The 20,034-nt window shown below is 42.5% G+C and overlaps 3 non-coding genes across 3 annotated transcripts; all 3 read right to left on the bottom strand.

The window, feature by feature from the left end:
- Positions 1-1,578: 1,578 nt before the first annotated feature.
- On the bottom strand, positions 1,579-1,697 carry LOC138360375 (5S ribosomal RNA). The gene has a single exon (XR_011226323.1). It is a non-coding gene; the product is annotated as a 5S ribosomal RNA (ribosomal RNA).
- An 8,799-nt stretch (positions 1,698-10,496) lies between these two features.
- Positions 10,497-10,615, bottom strand: LOC138360374 (5S ribosomal RNA). The gene has a single exon (XR_011226322.1). It is a non-coding gene; the product is annotated as a 5S ribosomal RNA (ribosomal RNA).
- An 8,839-nt stretch (positions 10,616-19,454) lies between these two features.
- LOC138360373 (5S ribosomal RNA) lies at positions 19,455-19,573 on the bottom strand. The gene has a single exon (XR_011226321.1). It is a non-coding gene; the product is annotated as a 5S ribosomal RNA (ribosomal RNA).
- Positions 19,574-20,034: the final 461 nt, after the last annotated feature.

The following is a 20,034-nucleotide window of genomic DNA, read 5'->3' as shown; positions in this document are numbered from 1 at the left end:
TTAGTGTTTATTTTAAAAATGACAAACATCGAGTCGTTTTACCAGTCCTTTAGCGTTAACGGTGATGCATTTTAAAACTGAACAGAAATCACCTTTTCTGGATATATCAAATATCGAATCCGCTTAATGTGCCTACAATTCAATCATTCAAAAAATACATAATTTACATCATGCCTTTTCATAGAACAGACAATATGATTTGAGACAATAAGAACTTTAGTTTTATAACTAAAGTTGCACAATTATACCAACTCTATGGTGGCTGGGTGGTAAGGTGTGTGGCTGGTGTTTTGGAAGTCGCGAGTTCAAACGACCCAATGGGAGTACTTTTTTTTTTTTTTATGCCATACAATCTTCCTAGTACTATTATGTGGGTGTGTGTGTGTGTGTGTGTTTTTATTCATTCTTTGGTTTTATAGATGACATACATATTGACTCCTTTTACCGGTCCTTAATTAGGCTCTGGGGAAGCAATGGTGGTGGTGGTGGTGCATTTAAAACTAAACCAAAAATCACCAGTTCTGGACGCGTCAAATATCATATCCGATTAATGTGTCTACAACCTAATTACTTAAAACTACACTATTTAATTCATTCATATCATGTGCATATTGGTCATTATGCTCATACAACCGACATAACAATTTATTTTCATTATTAGAATCATACATTTCATCAAGTAATACAGATACAACGAGATTTTCTTTCTGAGAAGACCGTTAGTATTGGCTGGCTGGCAGGCAGGCAGGCAGGCAGGCAGGCAGGCAGGCATTTGAGGGTTATTATTTCGCCTGTTGATTGGGGGGAGGGTTGATGTGTTAGGGGGTTTTCGGTTAGGTGTGGTGGTGGTGATTGGTGGTGGTGGTGATTGGTGGTGATTGGTGGTGAGTAGTGCTGGTGGTGGTGGTGGTAGTAGGTGGGAGGGGGGGGGGGGGGGGGGGGAAGGGGAATGATGGTCTGTGGATTCCTTCTCCGTACCCCTTACATATAAGCAAAAACATGCCTTCCTGTGGGTATAGAAACATTAACACAAATTATATCAGTAACTGATATTGTAGCCTTTTAAACAGAAAAGATTTGTACATACAAATACTTTTAAATTATCATTTATTTGTGGAAATGGCATTTACGTCATTAAATTGATACCTCAGCATCAAGTGTCCTGCAGTGGTCCAGTGGTAAAGTGTATATAAGTGATGCGTATTCTTGGAGTTGCGAGTTCAAACCCGGATTAAGCTATATATATATATATATATATATATATATATATATATATATATATATATATATATATATATATATATATATATATATATATATATATATATATATATATATATATATATATATATATATATATATATATATATACAACATGTTTTGTTTTGGTTGTTTGTTTTTGTATAAAGCCTCACACACTATATTAAGCGAGTTTGTTTTAAACATGACATACATATTAATTCATTTTACCAGGCCTTATTCCACACAACTCCGTGAATTTCCCGTGGAGCCAGCCAGCCAGCCAGCCATTCAAACAAAAACAAACGAAACAAAACAAAACAAAACAAAAAACATTATTGCCAACAGCATTTGGTGTTCCCAGGCGGTCACCCATCCAAGTACTAACCAAACCCAACGTTGCTTAACTTCGCTGATCGGACGAGAAGCGGTGTTCTCAACGTGGTATGGCCGTTGGCATGAGACTGCCTACACATTGTGGCTAATAACCAACTCTTTTTAGTCATCACGGCAGGATACGGACCTTCTTGTGGTGTCTTAATGGTAATTGTATCCTAACATATTTTTGTCTCCTTGGCATGGATATTTAACATCGTTTATTCAGTCTTGGGTTTATGTTCTTTCGCCATTTACAGACATTTTACATCTACCTACTTCCTCAGCCTACCCTGCCAATTTCTAATGAATTTGTGGATTTTCTTTTGTAATACATACATGTGTGTGCTCATCTGCTCTTCAGTTTTTATGATATTTGTCTCATCTGTCCTGCTTTATGATACTTTTACAAAGAACATGAACAAATGCTTCTATTTTAGAGAAGATATGGGATCCAGGTTTCGGAGCCGTAAAACCAACCGTCGTGATTGGTGGACGAGTTGCCAGGTTGCAGCTTCTGTACCGTGCCGGCACATAAATAGGTTCGGCTCAAGCGGCGGCAGCATCATTTCCCCGTGACTGTCTGAGCGTCTCTCATCACCTTGGTTATCTCATCATCATCATGGTAGAAGCAAAGCCTACCAAGAAGGCTGCGGCTGCTGCTGCTGTGGTGGCCACCACCAGGAAACCTCGCGTCCAGGTTGCTCACCCGAAAACTAGTCAAATGGTTCTAGCCGCGGTCGCAGCACTCAAAGACCGTAAGGGCTCGTCTCTACAAGCAATCAAGAAGTACGTTGTTGCCAACAACAAAGTCGAGGCTGCCAAGATCGCCATTTACATCCGAAGATTTCTCAAGAAAGCAGTGGCTGACGGCATTCTTGTTCAGACCAAGGGAAGTGGAGCTAGTGGATCATTCAAGCTGGCCGTAGCAGAGAAGAGGGCCGTTCTAACTCCCAAGAAAGCCACCACAACCAAGAAACCATCTACAGCAGCAAAGAAGGCCGTGGTAACTCCCAAGAAAGCCGCCACAAGCAACAAACCACCTACAGCCTTGAAAAAGAAGCAGCAGCAGCAGCAGCAGCTTGTTGTTGGGAACAAAAAGCCCAAAATAAAGAGAGCTTCAAAATCTCCCAAACCACCCAAGGCAAAGAAAGCTGTCAAGAAAACAACAAAGGCAAAATAAACGACGACATGCAAGCAGCATGAATACACATGACAATAAACATCCAGGCCTCCCCCCTCAGTGGAGGGGCCTCATATGATTCCAAAAAGAGTTTAGTTTTGTAGACAAATAAATCATTACTTTTGGGGTAGATTTACTCTGTATATTATATATATATATATATATATATATATATATATATATATATATATATATATATATATATATATATATATATATATATATATATATATATATATATATATATATATATACACACATACATGGGTGAGGTGATATGGTACCAAAGTTTTGGGTGAGGTGATTGACATTTACACAAGATAAAACACGAACCAATGGGAATAAAAACATAAGAATGGAAGTAACTGCAGAAGGCCTATTGGCCCATAACACAAGCACTTCCTCTTGATGCTTCTATATTGGTTCGGAGTCTTGAAGCTATAATATATATATATATATATATATATATATATATATATATATATATATATATATATATATATATATATATATATATATATATATATATATATATATGCACACAAAACTAAATAGTCTTGTTAGACAAATTGCCCCTATTAGAGGCAAGTTGACTAACAAGCCGAATGACTGCAATTGTTTTGAATTTGAGTTAAATCTAACATAGAAATGTAATCAAACCTAACCTAACCTATGCTAACCCAAGCTAAGCTAACCTAACCTAACCTAAGCTAAGCTAACCTAACCTAACCTAACCCAGCAATTCATGATCTTAATATAATACTGTTAATTGGATAAACCAATTTGGAAAGAAATGTTCGAAAATAACAAAATTAACTGTGCTTGTTAGGAAAATTGGGCCTTGCATACTTGTCCCAATAGTGTGGTTCTCGCTTTTAGGTACGACATAAACGTATACCTAAGTTGAGAGAGAAAAAGATTCGCACTCAAACATGCATATCGATTGCCAGTCCTGAATTCTGGGTAGATATTCGTGTCCTCCCTTTTCATTTACCATCATTTGGATACTATCAAAACAGCTCTGAGAAGGATAAAATGAATAAAACGGGTAGCTCACTCATGTAAAAAGGAAGAGTTGGGAAAGATATCTCTCTCTCTCTCTCTCTCTCCCCTCACCCCCCCCCCCCACCCACCACCAATGATCCTGCTCTGCTAGTATATAACGGAACAAACCTTCCCCTCCCCCAACCCCTCCCTCCCCAATCAGAGTCCCTTTAAGCATGCGAGGATAAAAAATAGATTTCATAAGACCCAATGTGCTAGCTGATATCAAAACAATTTATGTTATCGTCTATTAAGCCCTTCAGTAAAAAAGTATAGGGACCTAATTAGGTCCCGTTTTGAGGTGGTGGTGGGTGGAATCGATGGATTAGCCAAGCTCTTATCCGCCGAATCCGTAGAGGGTACGACCCTGGCGCTTCAGAGCGTACACCACGTCCATGGCAGTGACGGTCTTCCTCTTGGCGTGTTCCGTGTAGGTTACAGCATCACGGATGACGTTCTCGAGGAACACCTTCAGGACGCCACGGGTCTCTTCGTAGATGAGACCCGAAATACGCTTCACGCCGCCACGACGAGCTAAGCGACGAATAGCGGGCTTGGTGATGCCCTGGATGTTGTCACGTAGCACCTTACGATGACGCTTGGCGCCACCCTTTCCGAGTCCCTTGCCTCCCTTGCCGCGTCCAGTCATGGTGTTGAAGTTGTGTGAATAATAAAATTTCGGCACGATTTCCCCAGACTATATCCCGTCAAGCGGACGTACTTGTAGCATGGCAACTCCTAACTCCTGCCTGTCCTTACTTTATGCTTGTACTCGAGCAGAAACACGGCTTTCTCACAACGCTTTCAAAACTGCAGTTGCCTACTCGTCTGTTTCACGTCTCTGTGAAATGACTTTTGCACAAATCCAAAAAATAGAGCAAAATCAGCGATAATAGTGTTTGAGGTGAGCTGCCTGTTGGCTGCAGCCAGAGGAAGGAGGGGAGGGGCAACGGGGTGACGTAGGCGAGTCGAGCAGCCAATGGCGCTCGAGCAAGCGCCTCGAGACGGCGTATATAAGCAAAAATTTTTCGGCGCCGGCCATCACAAACCACAGTTGTTCACCATGGCTCGCACCAAGCAGACTGCTCGCAAGTCCACGGGAGGCAAGGCTCCTCGTAAGCAGCTGGCCACCAAGGCAGCACGCAAGTCTGCTCCTGCCACAGGGGGCGTGAAGAAGCCTCACCGTTACAGGCCCGGAACGGTCGCCCTGCGTGAGATCCGTCGTTACCAGAAGAGCACAGAGTTGCTCATCAGGAAACTTCCCTTCCAGCGTCTGGTGCGCGAGATTGCCCAGGACTTCAAGACCGATCTTCGCTTCCAGTCGTCTGCCGTCATGGCTTTACAGGAGGCATCCGAGGCTTACCTGGTCGGTCTCTTCGAGGACACTAACCTCTGTGCCATCCACGCCAAGCGTGTCACCATCATGCCAAAGGACATTCAGCTTGCTCGCCGTATCCGTGGAGAGCGTGCATAAGCTAAAACGACCACCCTAGTATACACCAAACTCGGCCCTTCTCAGGGCCAAAATATCCTTCTAAGGAGATTTCAGACATTCCTAGCATCAGTCATATGAATTAACCTTCATCTATACATATAATAAATAAATAAATACAATAATTTAGGTGTCATACATACACTGTACACGTGATATCAATAAATCAAGTCATTTGTAGTACAACCTGTCCTCTTACAAACAAAACGCCGTCGCTTTTCATTCTTATGCACTGCCAAGGATCCTCCCCCCCCCCCCCCTCCAAAAAAAAAAAAAAAAAAAATTGTCATACTGTACTAGAAATAAAAGCAGCTTGTATAAGTGACATACTGTCCTGTCCTGTTTTATTCTGTTTTTGGTCCTCTGGCTTAATCTGTTAAGTTAGGAGATGACATTTTAAATTAACCGTTTTCTTGACATTTTCAAACCTTAAGAGGGTGGCCTGCATAGTAATCCTAATGTGGAACATAACAATGAATCTCTAATCTCTAGAAAAAAGATACCGAGTGTTTATATGTGTGTTGAGAGAGAGAGAGAGAGACATGCAGAGACAGAGACAGAGACAGAGACAGACAGACAGACAGACAGACAGACAGACAGACAGACAGACAGACAGACAGACAGACAGACAGAGACTGAGAGAGAGAAACACACACAGACAGTTTCATAAATATTCTCATTTTATAGCTATTTGCTTTCAGTGACAGAGGTTTTTGTTATAATAGTATTGGTGTCTAACACTCACAATCTCTTTAGAAATTAAAGTGTGGCTCCAATGGAGCCGAGTTTGTTGGTTTGAGGCCAAGCCACCACCACAGGGCAGTAAGTAAGCCGTTTACTTGGAGGAGGTGTACTTGGTGACGGCCTTAGTGCCCTCAGAGACGGCGTGCTTGGCCAGTTCTCCGGGCAACAGGAGCCTTACAGCCGTCTGGATCTCCCGACTGGTAATGGTGGAACGCTTGTTGTAGTGGGCCAGGCGAGAAGCCTCGGCGGCGATGCGCTCGAAGATGTCGTTCACGAACGAGTTCATGATCGACATGGCTTTGGAAGAGATACCAGTGTCGGGGTGGACCTGCTTCAGCACTTTGTAGATGTAGATGCTGTAGCTCTCCTTCCTCCTGCGCTTCTTTTTCTTATCGCCCTTGGCAATGGCCTTCTGGGCCTTTCCGGCCTTCTTGGCAGCCTTTCCAGATGCCTTGGGTGGCATGATGATGCTCGTGCTGGCTGGCGTTGCGATACAATAATGAACTTTTGCGCGAGTCGAGCTTTCCTTTTATATCCCGCTCGCGACTCAGCTCAGAGCGGGTCGCGTGGCGGAGCGCGCTGATTGGTCAGTGGCGGACTCCCTTGATCCTGAGCGGGGTATATAACACGAAGCTCGATCTGCGGGCCGGCATAAAACTAAGCACTTCGCTTTGCAGAGGGCCTGACTCTGAGGGACAGGGTAAGAACTGACCTGATCCATGAGACGCTCAACATGAAGCCAATGAACATTAGGCTCAGCTACCTGGCCAGAAGACAGCTGTACCGTATGAAGAACATGTACGTCCCAGACCCAGAAGATCCCTTCGTAGCAGAAAACACCACCAGCGACTACGAGATCCACGATCCACCACACAGAACCAGAAGAATCACTCTCCAACAAAAAGTGATCAGACATATCCATGATGAGGCCTTCCCAAGCCCTCAGATACTAAGCGGTCTGCCAGACGATCCAGATGAGTGGCCCATCCCGGACCCAATCTACACCAAATGAAGAATAAAGAAAGAAAGAAAAAAAAAATAATAAAATAAAAAATAAAAAAAAAAAAAAATAAATAAATAAATAAATAAAAAAAAAAAAAAAAAATAATAAAAAAAAAAAAAAAAAAAAAAAAAAAAAATAAAAATATATAAATAAATAAAACACCTACAAAAAAATATAAAACCAAAAAACCATTTGTCGTGGCGGCAGAAGTGTAACTACCCTGATGTTTCTAAGATTAGCCTCCTTCAGCCAACTCCATCGGCTCTAGTGCTTTAGGACACCAACAAGGTCACAAACACTAGCCCCCCCAGCCAATGTACTGACAACCCAACATAACACATACGCAAACAAACAACACATACAAAAATGTCAACCCATGGTGGACAGGCCACCGAACTTTCAAACCTCCTCTCTCTCTACACCCGCATCCTCTTCCTGAATTTCATCTCCCCATCCCTCTACCTCCCCCATCCTTTCCATTCCCTATGGACATAAATCCAATCAATCCGGCATAAAACACCACAAACCCACAACAGCAGCAGCAATGTCAGGACGCGGCAAGGGAGGCAAAGTGAAGGGCAAGTCAAAGTCTCGCTCCAGCAGGGCCGGACTTCAGTTCCCCGTGGGCAGAATTCACCGTCTGCTGCGTAAAGGCAACTACGCCGAACGCGTCGGTGCTGGCGCTCCTGTCTACCTGGCAGCCGTCATGGAATACCTCGCTGCCGAAGTTCTGGAGCTCGCCGGTAACGCCGCACGTGACAACAAGAAGACCCGTATCATCCCACGTCACTTGCAGTTGGCCATCCGCAACGACGAAGAACTCAACAAACTTCTGTCTGGCGTAACCATTGCACAGGGAGGTGTTCTTCCAAACATTCAGGCAGTTCTTTTGCCAAAGAAGACAGAGAAGAAGTAAGCACTTCTGCCACCCACCACGACAAATACCATAACCAGGCTCCATCCGGAGCCACACACACTTTAATAGAGAGATTCAAGTAGACAATCAACTTTCAAACATTAATAATAACATTTATATTGATTTCATTTGGAATGTGTACATAACAAACAAACAAAACAAAATTATAGGGGATATTCAGCATCACTTGGAATATTAACCAATCATATAAATCCAATATATATTTTATATTTTACTTTAAGCGAGGAATTCATATTCTATCAATTTTAATCATACAAATGAACAAAAGCAATTCTTCACTAGACGTAATGAATGAATAATGATCAAGGTTTTAATGTGTTTCATGAATAATATATATATATATATATATATATATATATATATATATATATATATATATATATATATAATATAATATAATATAATATATTATAATACTTGTGAACCAGAATATGTTTGAGCAGCAGCGATCGTGCCATTGGCCGAAGTGCAACAATTCAAATAATTTAAAGGGCCTGCTCGGGTATATAAGAGAGGCTGGGAGACTGGGGCCGGTGGTGGGTGATGGGTGATGAGTGATGGTGTGGTGTGGTGTGGTGTTGTTAAGAGTTGATTTACGGCCAGCCAGCCAGCTGCAGCCAAGGCAGGGCAAGGCAAGGCAAGGCAAGGCAAGGCAAGGCAAGGCAAGGCAATAACAGGACAGGACAGGCAAGGCAAGGCAAGGCAAGGCAAGGCAAGGCAAGGCAAGGCAAGCAGGCGGGCGGGCGGCCAGCCAGCCAGCCAGCCAGGCAGGCAGGCAGGCAGGCAGGCAGGCAGGCAGGCAGGCAGGCAGGCAGCCAGCCAGTCAGCCAGCCAGCCAGCCAGCCAGCCAGCCAGGCAGGCAGGCAGCCAGCCAGCCAGCCAGCCACTCCCACTTTGTATTTATATGCATTCAATTTATATTCAAACATTATATATGTTAAGGGCCTAGTTTTAGTGTTTATTTTAAAAATGACAAACATCGAGTCGTTTTACCAGTCCTTTAGCGTTAACGGTGATGCATTTTAAAACTGAACAGAAATCACCTTTTCTGGATATATCAAATATCGAATCCGCTTAATGTGCCTACAATTCAATCATTCAAAAAATACATAATTTACATCATGCCTTTTCATAGAACAGACAATAAGATTTGAGACAATAAGAACTTTAGTTTTATAACTAAAGTTGCACAATTATACCAACTCTATGGTGGCTGGGTGGTAAGGTGTGTGGCTGGTGTTTTGGAAGTCGCGAGTTCAAACGACCCAATGGGAGTACTTTTTTTTTTTTTTATGCCATACAATCTTCCTAGTACTATTATGTAGGTGTGTGTGTGTGTGTGTGTTTTTATTCATTCTTTGGTTTTATAGATGACATACATATTGACTCCTTTTACCGGTCCTTAATTAGGCTCTGGGGAAGCAATGGTGGTGGTGGTGGTGCATTTAAAACTAAACCAAAAATCACCAGTTCTGGACGCGTCAAATATCATATCCGCTTAATGTGTCTACAACCTAATTACTTAAAACTACACTATTTAATTCATTCATATCATGTGCATATTGGTCATTATGCTCATACAACCGACATAACAATTTATTTTCATTATTAGAATCATACATTTCATCAAGTAATACAGATACAAAGAGATTTTCTTTCTGAGAAGACCGTTAGTATTGGCTGGCTGGCAGGCAGGCAGGCAGGCAGGCAGGCATTTGAGGGTTATTATTTCGCCTGTTGATTGGGGGGAGGGTTGATGTGTTAGGGGGTTTTCGGTTAGGTGTGGTGGTGGTGATTGGTGGTGATTGGTGGTGGTGGTGATTGGTGGTGATTGGTGGTGAGTAGTGGTGGTGGTGGTGGTGGTGGTAGTAGGTGGGAGGGGGGGGGGGGGGGAAGGGGAATGATGGTCTGTGGATTCCTTCTCCGTACCCCTTACATATAAGCAAAAACATGCCTTCCTGTGGGTATAGAAACATTAACACAAATTATATCAGTAACTGATATTGTAGCCTTTTAAACAGAAAAGATTTGTACATACAAATACTTTTAAATTATCATTTATTTGTGGAAATGGCATTTACGTCATTAAATTGATACCTCAGCATCAAGTGTCCTGCAGTGGTCCAGTGGTAAAGTGTATATAAGTGATGCGTATTCTTGGAGTTGCGAGTTCAAACCCGGATTAAGCTATATATATATATATATATATATATATATATATATATATATATATATATATATATATATATATATATATATATATATATATATACAACATGTTTTGTTTTGGTTGTTTGTTTTTGTATAAAGCCTCACACACTATATTAAGCGAGTTTGTTTTAAACATGACATACATATTAATTCATTTTACCAGGCCTTATTCCACACAACTCCGTGAATTTCCCGTGGAGCCAGCCAGCCAGCCAGCCATTCAAACAAAAACAAACGAAACAAAACAAAACAAAACAAAAAACATTATTGCCAACAGCATTTGGTGTTCCCAGGCGGTCACCCATCCAAGTACTAACCAAACCCAACGTTGCTTAACTTCGCTGATCGGACGAGAAGCGGTGTTCTCAACGTGGTATGGCCGTTGGCATGAGACTGCCTACACATTGTGGCTAATAACCAACTCTTTTTAGTCATCACGGCAGGATACGGACCTTCTTGTGGTGTCTTAATGGTAATTGTATCCTAACATATTTTTGTCTCCTTGGCATGGATATTTAACATCGTTTATTCAGTCTTGGGTTTATGTTCTTTCGCCATTTACAGACATTTTACATCTACCTACTTCCTCAGCCTACCCTGCCAATTTCTAATGAATTTGTGGATTTTCTTTTGTAATACATACATGTGTGTGCTCATCTGCTCTTCAGTTTTTATGATATTTGTCTCATCTGTCCTGCTTTATGATACTTTTACAAAGAACATGAACAAATGCTTCTATTTTAGAGAAGATATGGGATCCAGGTTTCGGAGCCGTAAAACCAACCGTCGTGATTGGTGGACGAGTTGCCAGGTTGCAGCTTCTGTACCGTGCCGGCACATAAATAGGTTCGGCTCAAGCGGCGGCAGCATCATTTCCCCGTGACTGTCTGAGCGTCTCTCATCACCTTGGTTATCTCATCATCATCATGGTAGAAGCAAAGCCTACCAAGAAGGCTGCGGCTGCTGCTGCTGTGGTGGCCACCACCAGGAAACCTCGCGTCCAGGTTGCTCACCCGAAAACTAGTCAAATGGTTCTAGCCGCGGTCGCAGCACTCAAAGACCGTAAGGGCTCGTCTCTACAAGCAATCAAGAAGTACGTTGTTGCCAACAACAAAGTCGAGGCTGCCAAGATCGCCATTTACATCCGAAGATTTCTCAAGAAAGCAGTGGCTGACGGCATTCTTGTTCAGACCAAGGGAAGTGGAGCTAGTGGATCATTCAAGCTGGCCGTAGCAGAGAAGAGGGCCGTTCTAACTCCCAAGAAAGCCACCACAACCAAGAAACCATCTACAGCAGCAAAGAAGGCCGTGGTAACTCCCAAGAAAGCCGCCACAAGCAACAAACCACCTACAGCCTTGAAAAAGAAGCAGCAGCAGCAGCAGCTTGTTGTTGGGAACAAAAAGCCCAAAATAAAGAGAGCTTCAAAATCTCCCAAACCACCCAAGGCAAAGAAAGCTGTCAAGAAAACAACAAAGGCAAAATAAACGACGACATGCAAGCAGCATGAATACACATGACAATAAACATCCAGGCCTCCCCCCTCAGTGGAGGGGCCTCATATGATTCCAAAAAGAGTTTAGTTTTGTAGACAAATAAATCATTACTTTTGGGGTAGATTTACTCTGTATATTATATATATATATATATATATATATATATATATATATATATATATATATATATATATATATATATATATATATATATATATATATATATATATATATATATACACACATACATGGGTGAGGTGATATGGTACCAAAGTTTTGGGTGAGGTGATTGACATTTACACAAGATAAAACACGAACCAATGGGAATAAAAACATAAGAATGGAAGTAACTGCAGAAGGCCTATTGGCCCATAACACAAGCACTTCCTCTTGATGCTTCTATATTGGTTCGGAGTCTTGAAGCTATAATATATATATATATATATATATATATATATATATATATATATATATATATATATATATATATATATATATATATATATATATATATATATATATATATATATATATATATATGCACACAAAACTAAATAGTCTTGTTAGACAAATTGCCCCTATTAGAGGCAAGTTGACTAACAAGCCGAATGACTGCAATTGTTTTGAATTTGAGTTAAATCTAACATAGAAATGTAATCAAACCTAACCTAACCTATGCTAACCCAAGCTAAGCTAACCTAACCTAACCTAAGCTAAGCTAACCTAACCTAACCTAACCTAACCCAGCAATTCATGATCTTAATATAATACTGTTAATTGGATAAACCAATTTGGAAAGAAATGTTCGAAAATAACAAAATTAACTGTGCTTGTTAGGAAAATTGGGCCTTGCATACTTGTCCCAATAGTGTGGTTCTCGCTTTTAGGTACGACATAAACGTATACCTAAGTTGAGAGAGAAAAAGATTCGCACTCAAACATGCATATCGATTGCCAGTCCTGAATTCTGGGTAGATATTCGTGTCCTCCCTTTTCATTTACCATCATTTGGATACTATCAAAACAGCTCTGAGAAGGATAAAATGAATAAAACGGGTAGCTCACTCATGTAAAAAGGAAGAGTTGGGAAAGATCTCTCTCTCTCTCTCTCTCTCTCCCTCACCCCCCCCCCCCCCACCCACCACCAATGATCCTGCTCTGCTAGTATATAACGGAACAAACCTTCCCCCCCCCCCCACCCCTCCCTCCCCAATCAGAGTCCCTTTAAGCATGCGAGGATAAAAAATAGATTTCATAAGACCCAATGTGCTAGCTGATATCAAAACAATTTATGTTATCGTCTATTAAGCCCTTCAGTAAAAAAGTATAGGGACCTAATTAGGTCCCGTTTTGAGGTGGTGGTGGGTGGAATCGATGGATTAGCCAAGCTCTTATCCGCCGAATCCGTAGAGGGTACGACCCTGGCGCTTCAGAGCGTACACCACGTCCATGGCAGTGACGGTCTTCCTCTTGGCGTGTTCCGTGTAGGTTACAGCATCACGGATGACGTTCTCGAGGAACACCTTCAGGACGCCACGGGTCTCTTCGTAGATGAGACCCGAAATACGCTTCACGCCGCCACGACGAGCTAAGCGACGAATAGCGGGCTTGGTGATGCCCTGGATGTTGTCACGTAGCACCTTACGATGACGCTTGGCGCCACCCTTTCCGAGTCCCTTGCCTCCCTTGCCGCGTCCAGTCATGGTGTTGAAGTTGTGTGAATAATAAAATTTCGGCACGATTTCCCCAGACTATATCCCGTCAAGCGGACGTACTTGTAGCATGGCAACTCCTAACTCCTGCCTGTCCTTACTTTATGCTTGTACTCGAGCAGAAACACGGCTTTCTCACAACGCTTTCAAAACTGCAGTTGCCTACTCGTCTGTTTCACGTCTCTGTGAAATGACTTTTGCACAAATCCAAAAAATAGAGCAAAATCAGCGATAATAGTGTTTGAGGTGAGCTGCCTGTTGGCTGCAGCCAGAGGAAGGAGGGGAGGGGCAACGGGGTGACGTAGGCGAGTCGAGCAGCCAATGGCGCTCGAGCAAGCGCCTCGAGACGGCGTATATAAGCAAAAATTTTTCGGCGCCGGCCATCACAAACCACAGTTGTTCACCATGGCTCGCACCAAGCAGACTGCTCGCAAGTCCACGGGAGGCAAGGCTCCTCGTAAGCAGCTGGCCACCAAGGCAGCACGCAAGTCTGCTCCTGCCACAGGGGGCGTGAAGAAGCCTCACCGTTACAGGCCCGGAACGGTCGCCCTGCGTGAGATCCGTCGTTACCAGAAGAGCACAGAGTTGCTCATCAGGAAACTTCCCTTCCAGCGTCTGGTGCGCGAGATTGCCCAGGACTTCAAGACCGATCTTCGCTTCCAGTCGTCTGCCGTCATGGCTTTACAGGAGGCATCCGAGGCTTACCTGGTCGGTCTCTTCGAGGACACTAACCTCTGTGCCATCCACGCCAAGCGTGTCACCATCATGCCAAAGGACATTCAGCTTGCTCGCCGTATCCGTGGAGAGCGTGCATAAGCTAAAACGACCACCCTAGTATACACCAAACTCGGCCCTTCTCAGGGCCAAAATATCCTTCTAAGGAGATTTCAGACATTCCTAGCATCAGTCATATGAATTAACCTTCATCTATACATATAATAAATAAATAAATACAATAATTTAGGTGTCATACATACACTGTACACGTGATATCAATAAATCAAGTCATTTGTAGTACAACCTGTCCTCTTACAAACAAAACGCCGTCGCTTTTCATTCTTATGCACTGCCAAGGATCCTCCCCCCCCCCCCCTCCAAAAAAAAAAAAAAAAAAAATTGTCATACTGTACTAGAAATAAAAGCAGCTTGTATAAGTGACATACTGTCCTGTCCTGTTTTATTCTGTTTTTGGTCCTCTGGCTTAATCTGTTAAGTTAGGAGATGACATTTTAAATTAACCGTTTTCTTGACATTTTCAAACCTTAAGAGGGTGGCCTGCATAGTAATCCTAATGTGGAACATAACAATGAATCTCTAATCTCTAGAAAAAAGATACCGAGTGTTTATATGTGTGTTGAGAGAGAGAGAGAGAGACATGCAGAGACAGAGACAGAGACAGAGACAGACAGACAGACAGACAGACAGACAGACAGACAGACAGAGACTGAGAGAGAGAAACACACACAGACAGTTTCATAAATATTCTCATTTTATAGCTATTTGCTTTCAGTGACAGAGGTTTTTGTTATAATAGTATTGGTGTCTAACACTCACAATCTCTTTAGAAATTAAAGTGTGGCTCCAATGGAGCCGAGTTTGTTGGTTTGAGGCCAAGCCACCACCACAGGGCAGTAAGTAAGCCGTTTACTTGGAGGAGGTGTACTTGGTGACGGCCTTAGTGCCCTCAGAGACGGCGTGCTTGGCCAGTTCTCCGGGCAACAGGAGCCTTACAGCCGTCTGGATCTCCCGACTGGTAATGGTGGAACGCTTGTTGTAGTGGGCCAGGCGAGAAGCCTCGGCGGCGATGCGCTCGAAGATGTCGTTCACGAACGAGTTCATGATCGACATGGCTTTGGAAGAGATACCAGTGTCGGGGTGGACCTGCTTCAGCACTTTGTAGATGTAGATGCTGTAGCTCTCCTTCCTCCTGCGCTTCTTTTTCTTATCGCCCTTGGCAATGGCCTTCTGGGCCTTTCCGGCCTTCTTGGCAGCCTTTCCAGATGCCTTGGGTGGCATGATGATGCTCGTGCTGGCTGGCGTTGCGATACAATAATGAACTTTTGCGCGAGTCGAGCTTTCCTTTTATATCCCGCTCGCGACTCAGCTCAGAGCGGGTCGCGTGGCGGAGCGCGCTGATTGGTCAGTGGCGGACTCCCTTGATCCTGAGCGGGGTATATAACACGAAGCTCGATCTGCGGGCCGGCATAAAACAAAGCACTTCGCTTTGCAGAGGGCCTGACTCTGAGGGACAGGGTAAGAACTGACCTGATCCATGAGACGCTCAACATGAAGCCAATGAACATTAGGCTCAGCTACCTGGCCAGAAGACAGCTGTACCGTATGAAGAACATGTACGTCCCAGACCCAGAAGATCCCTTCGTAGCAGAAAACACCACCAGCGACTACGAGATCCACGATCCACCACACAGAACCAGAAGAATCACTCTCCAACAAAAAGTGATCAGACATATCCATGATGAGGCCTTCCCAAGCCCTCAGATACTAAGCGGTCTGCCAGACGATCCAGATGAGTGGCCCATCCCGGACCCGATCTACACCAAATGAAGAATAAAGAAAGAAAGAAAAAAAATAATAAAATAAAAAAAAAAAAAAAAAAAAAAAATAAATAAATAAAAAAAAAAAAAAAAAAAAAAAAAAAAAAAAAAAAAAAAAAAAAAAAAAAAAAAATATATATATAAATAAATAAAACACCTACAAAAAATATAAAACCAAAAAACCATTTGTCGTGGCGGCAGAAGTGTAACTACCCTGATGTTTCTAAGATTAGCCTCCTTCAGCCAACTCCATCGGCTCTAGTGCTTTAGGACACCAACAAGGTCACAAACACTAGCCCCCCCAGCCAATGTACTGACAACCCAACATAACACATACGCAAACAAACAACACATACAAAAATGTCAACCCATGGTGGACAGGCCACCGAACTTTCAAACCTCCTCTCTCTCTACACCCGCATCCTCTTCCTGAATTTCATCTCCCCATCCCTCTACCTCCCCCATCCTTTCCATTCCCTATGGACATAAATCCGAATCCGGCATAAAACACCACAAACCCACAACAGCAGCAGCAATGTCAGGACGCGGCAAGGGAGGCAAAGTGAAGGGCAAGTCAAAGTCTCGCTCCAGCAGGGCCGGACTTCAGTTCCCCGTGGGCAGAATTCACCGTCTGCTGCGTAAAGGCAACTACGCCGAACGCGTCGGTGCTGGCGCTCCTGTCTACCTGGCAGCCGTCATGGAATACCTCGCTGCCGAAGTTCTGGAGCTCGCCGGTAACGCCGCACGTGACAACAAGAAGACCCGTATCATCCCACGTCACTTGCAGTTGGCCATCCGCAACGACGAAGAACTCAACAAACTTCTGTCTGGCGTAACCATTGCACAGGGAGGTGTTCTTCCAAACATTCAGGCAGTTCTTTTGCCAAAGAAGACAGAGAAGAAGTAAGCACTTCTGCCACCCACCACGACAAATACCATAACCAGGCTCCATCCGGAGCCACACACACTTTAATAGAGAGATTCAAGTAGACAATCAACTTTCAAACATTAATAATAACATTTATATTGATTTCATTTGGAATGTGTACATAACAAACAAACAAAACAAAATTATAGGGGATATTCAGCATCACTTGGAATATTAACCAATCATATAAATCCAATATATATTTTATATTTTACTTTAAGCGAGGAATTCATATTCTATCAATTTTTAATCATACAAATGAACAAAAGCAATTCTTCACTAGACGTAATGAATGAATAAATGATCAAGGTTTTAATGTGTTTCATGAATAAATATATATATATATATATATATATATATATATATATATATATATATATATATATATATATATATATATATATATATATATATATATATATAATATAATATAATATATTATAATACTTGTGAACCAGAATATGTTTGAGCAGCAGCGATCGTGCCATTGGCCGAAGTGCAACAATTCAAATAATTTAAAGGGCCTGCTCGGGTATATAAGAGAGGCTGGGAGACTGGGGCCGGTGGTGGGTGATGGGTGATGAGTGATGGTGTGGTGTGGTGTGGTGTTGTTAAGAGTTGATTTACGGCCAGCCAGCCAGCTGCAGCCAAGGCAGGGCAAGGCAAGGCAAGGCAAGGCAAGGCAAGGCAAGGCAAGGCAATAACAGGACAGGACAGGCAAGGCAAGGCAAGGCAAGGCAAGGCAAGCAGGCGGGCGGGCGGGCGGGCGGGCGGGCGGGCGGGCGGCCAGCCAGCCAGCCAGCCAGGCAGGCAGGCAGGCAGGCAGGCAGGCAGGCAGGCAGCCAGCCAGTCAGCCAGCCAGCCAGCCAGCCAGCCAGCCAGGCAGGCAGGCAGCCAGCCAGCCAGCCAGCCACTCCCACTTTGTATTTATATGCATTCAATTTATATTCAAACATTATATATGTTAAGGGCCTAGTTTTAGTGTTTATTTTAAAAATGACAAACATCGAGTCGTTTTACCAGTCCTTTAGCGTTAACGGTGATGCATTTTAAAACTGAACAGAAATCACCTTTTCTGGATATATCAAATATCGAATCCGCTTAATGTGCCTACAATTCAATCATTCAAAAAATACATAATTTACATCATGCCTTTTCATAGAACAGACAATAAGATTTGAGACAATAAGAACTTTAGTTTTATAACTAAAGTTGCACAATTATACCAACTCTATGGTGGCTGGGTGGTAAGGTGTGTGGCTGGTGTTTTGGAAGTCGCGAGTTCAAACGACCCAATGGGAGTACTTTTTTTTTTTTTTTATGCCATACAATCTTCCTAGTACTATTATGTAGGTGTGTGTGTGTGTGTGTGTTTTTATTCATTCTTTGGTTTTATAGATGACATACATATTGACTCCTTTTACCGGTCCTTAATTAGGCTCTGGGGAAGCAATGGTGGTGGTGGTGGTGCATTTAAAACTAAACCAAAAATCACCAGTTCTGGACGCGTCAAATATCATATCCGCTTAATGTGTCTACAACCTAATTACTTAAAACTACACTATTTAATTCATTCATATCATGTGCATATTGGTCATTATGCTCATACAACCGACATAACAATTTATTTTCATTATTAGAATCATACATTTCATCAAGTAATACAGATACAAAGAGATTTTCTTTCTGAGAAGACCGTTAGTATTGGCTGGCTGGCAGGCAGGCAGGCAGGCAGGCAGGCAGGCAGGCAGGCATTTGAGGGTTATTATTTCGCCTGTTGATTGGGGGGAGGGTTGATGTGTTAGGGGGTTTTCGGTTAGGTGTGGTGGTGGTGATTGGTGGTGATTGGTGGTGGTGGTGATTGGTGGTGATTGGTGGTGAGTAGTGGTGGTGGTGGTGGTGGTAGTAGGTGGGAGGGGGGGGGGGGGGGAAGGGGAATGATGGTCTGTGGATTCCTTCTCCGTACCCCTTACATATAAGCAAAAACATGCCTTCCTGTGGGTATAGAAACATTAACACAAATTATATCAGTAACTGATATTGTAGCCTTTTAAACAGAAAAGATTTGTACATACAAATACTTTTAAATTATCATTTATTTGTGGAAATGGCATTTACGTCATTAAATTGATACCTCAGCATCAAGTGTCCTGCAGTGGTCCAGTGGTAAAGTGTATATAAGTGATGCGTATTCTTGGAGTTGCGAGTTCAAACCCGGATTAAGCTATATATATATATATATATATATATATATATATATATATATATATATATATATATATATATATATATATATATATATATATATATATATATATATATATATATATACAACATGTTTTGTTTTGGTTGTTTGTTTTTGTATAAAGCCTCACACACTATATTAAGCGAGTTTGTTTTAAACATGACATACATATTAATTCATTTTACCAGGCCTTATTCCACACAACTCCGTGAATTTCCCGTGGAGCCAGCCAGCCAGCCAGCCATTCAAACAAAAACAAACGAAACAAAACAAAACAAAACAAAAAACATTATTGCCAACAGCATTTGGTGTTCCCAGGCGGTCACCCATCCAAGTACTAACCAAACCCAACGTTGCTTAACTTCGCTGATCGGACGAGAAGCGGTGTTCTCAACGTGGTATGGCCGTTGGCATGAGACTGCCTACACATTGTGGCTAATAACCAACTCTTTTTAGTCATCACGGCAGGATACGGACCTTCTTGTGGTGTCTTAATGGTAATTGTATCCTAACATATTTTTGTCTCCTTGGCATGGATATTTAACATCGTTTATTCAGTCTTGGGTTTATGTTCTTTCGCCATTTACAGACATTTTACATCTACCTACTTCCTCAGCCTACCCTGCCAATTTCTAATGAATTTGTGGATTTTCTTTTGTAATACATACATGTGTGTGCTCATCTGCTCTTCAGTTTTTATGATATTTGTCTCATCTGTCCTGCTTTATGATACTTTTACAAAGAACATGAACAAATGCTTCTATTTTAGAGAAGATATGGGATCCAGGTTTCGGAGCCGTAAAACCAACCGTCGTGATTGGTGGACGAGTTGCCAGGTTGCAGCTTCTGTACCGTGCCGGCACATAAATAGGT

This window comes from Procambarus clarkii, unplaced genomic scaffold, assembly GCF_040958095.1.
Source record: "Procambarus clarkii isolate CNS0578487 unplaced genomic scaffold, FALCON_Pclarkii_2.0 HiC_scaffold_109, whole genome shotgun sequence".
In the NCBI taxonomy this organism is placed as follows: Eukaryota; Metazoa; Arthropoda; class Malacostraca; order Decapoda; family Cambaridae; genus Procambarus; species Procambarus clarkii.
The sequence above is the reverse complement of the archived record's forward strand: the minus strand, read 5'-3'. Positions and strand labels throughout refer to the sequence as shown.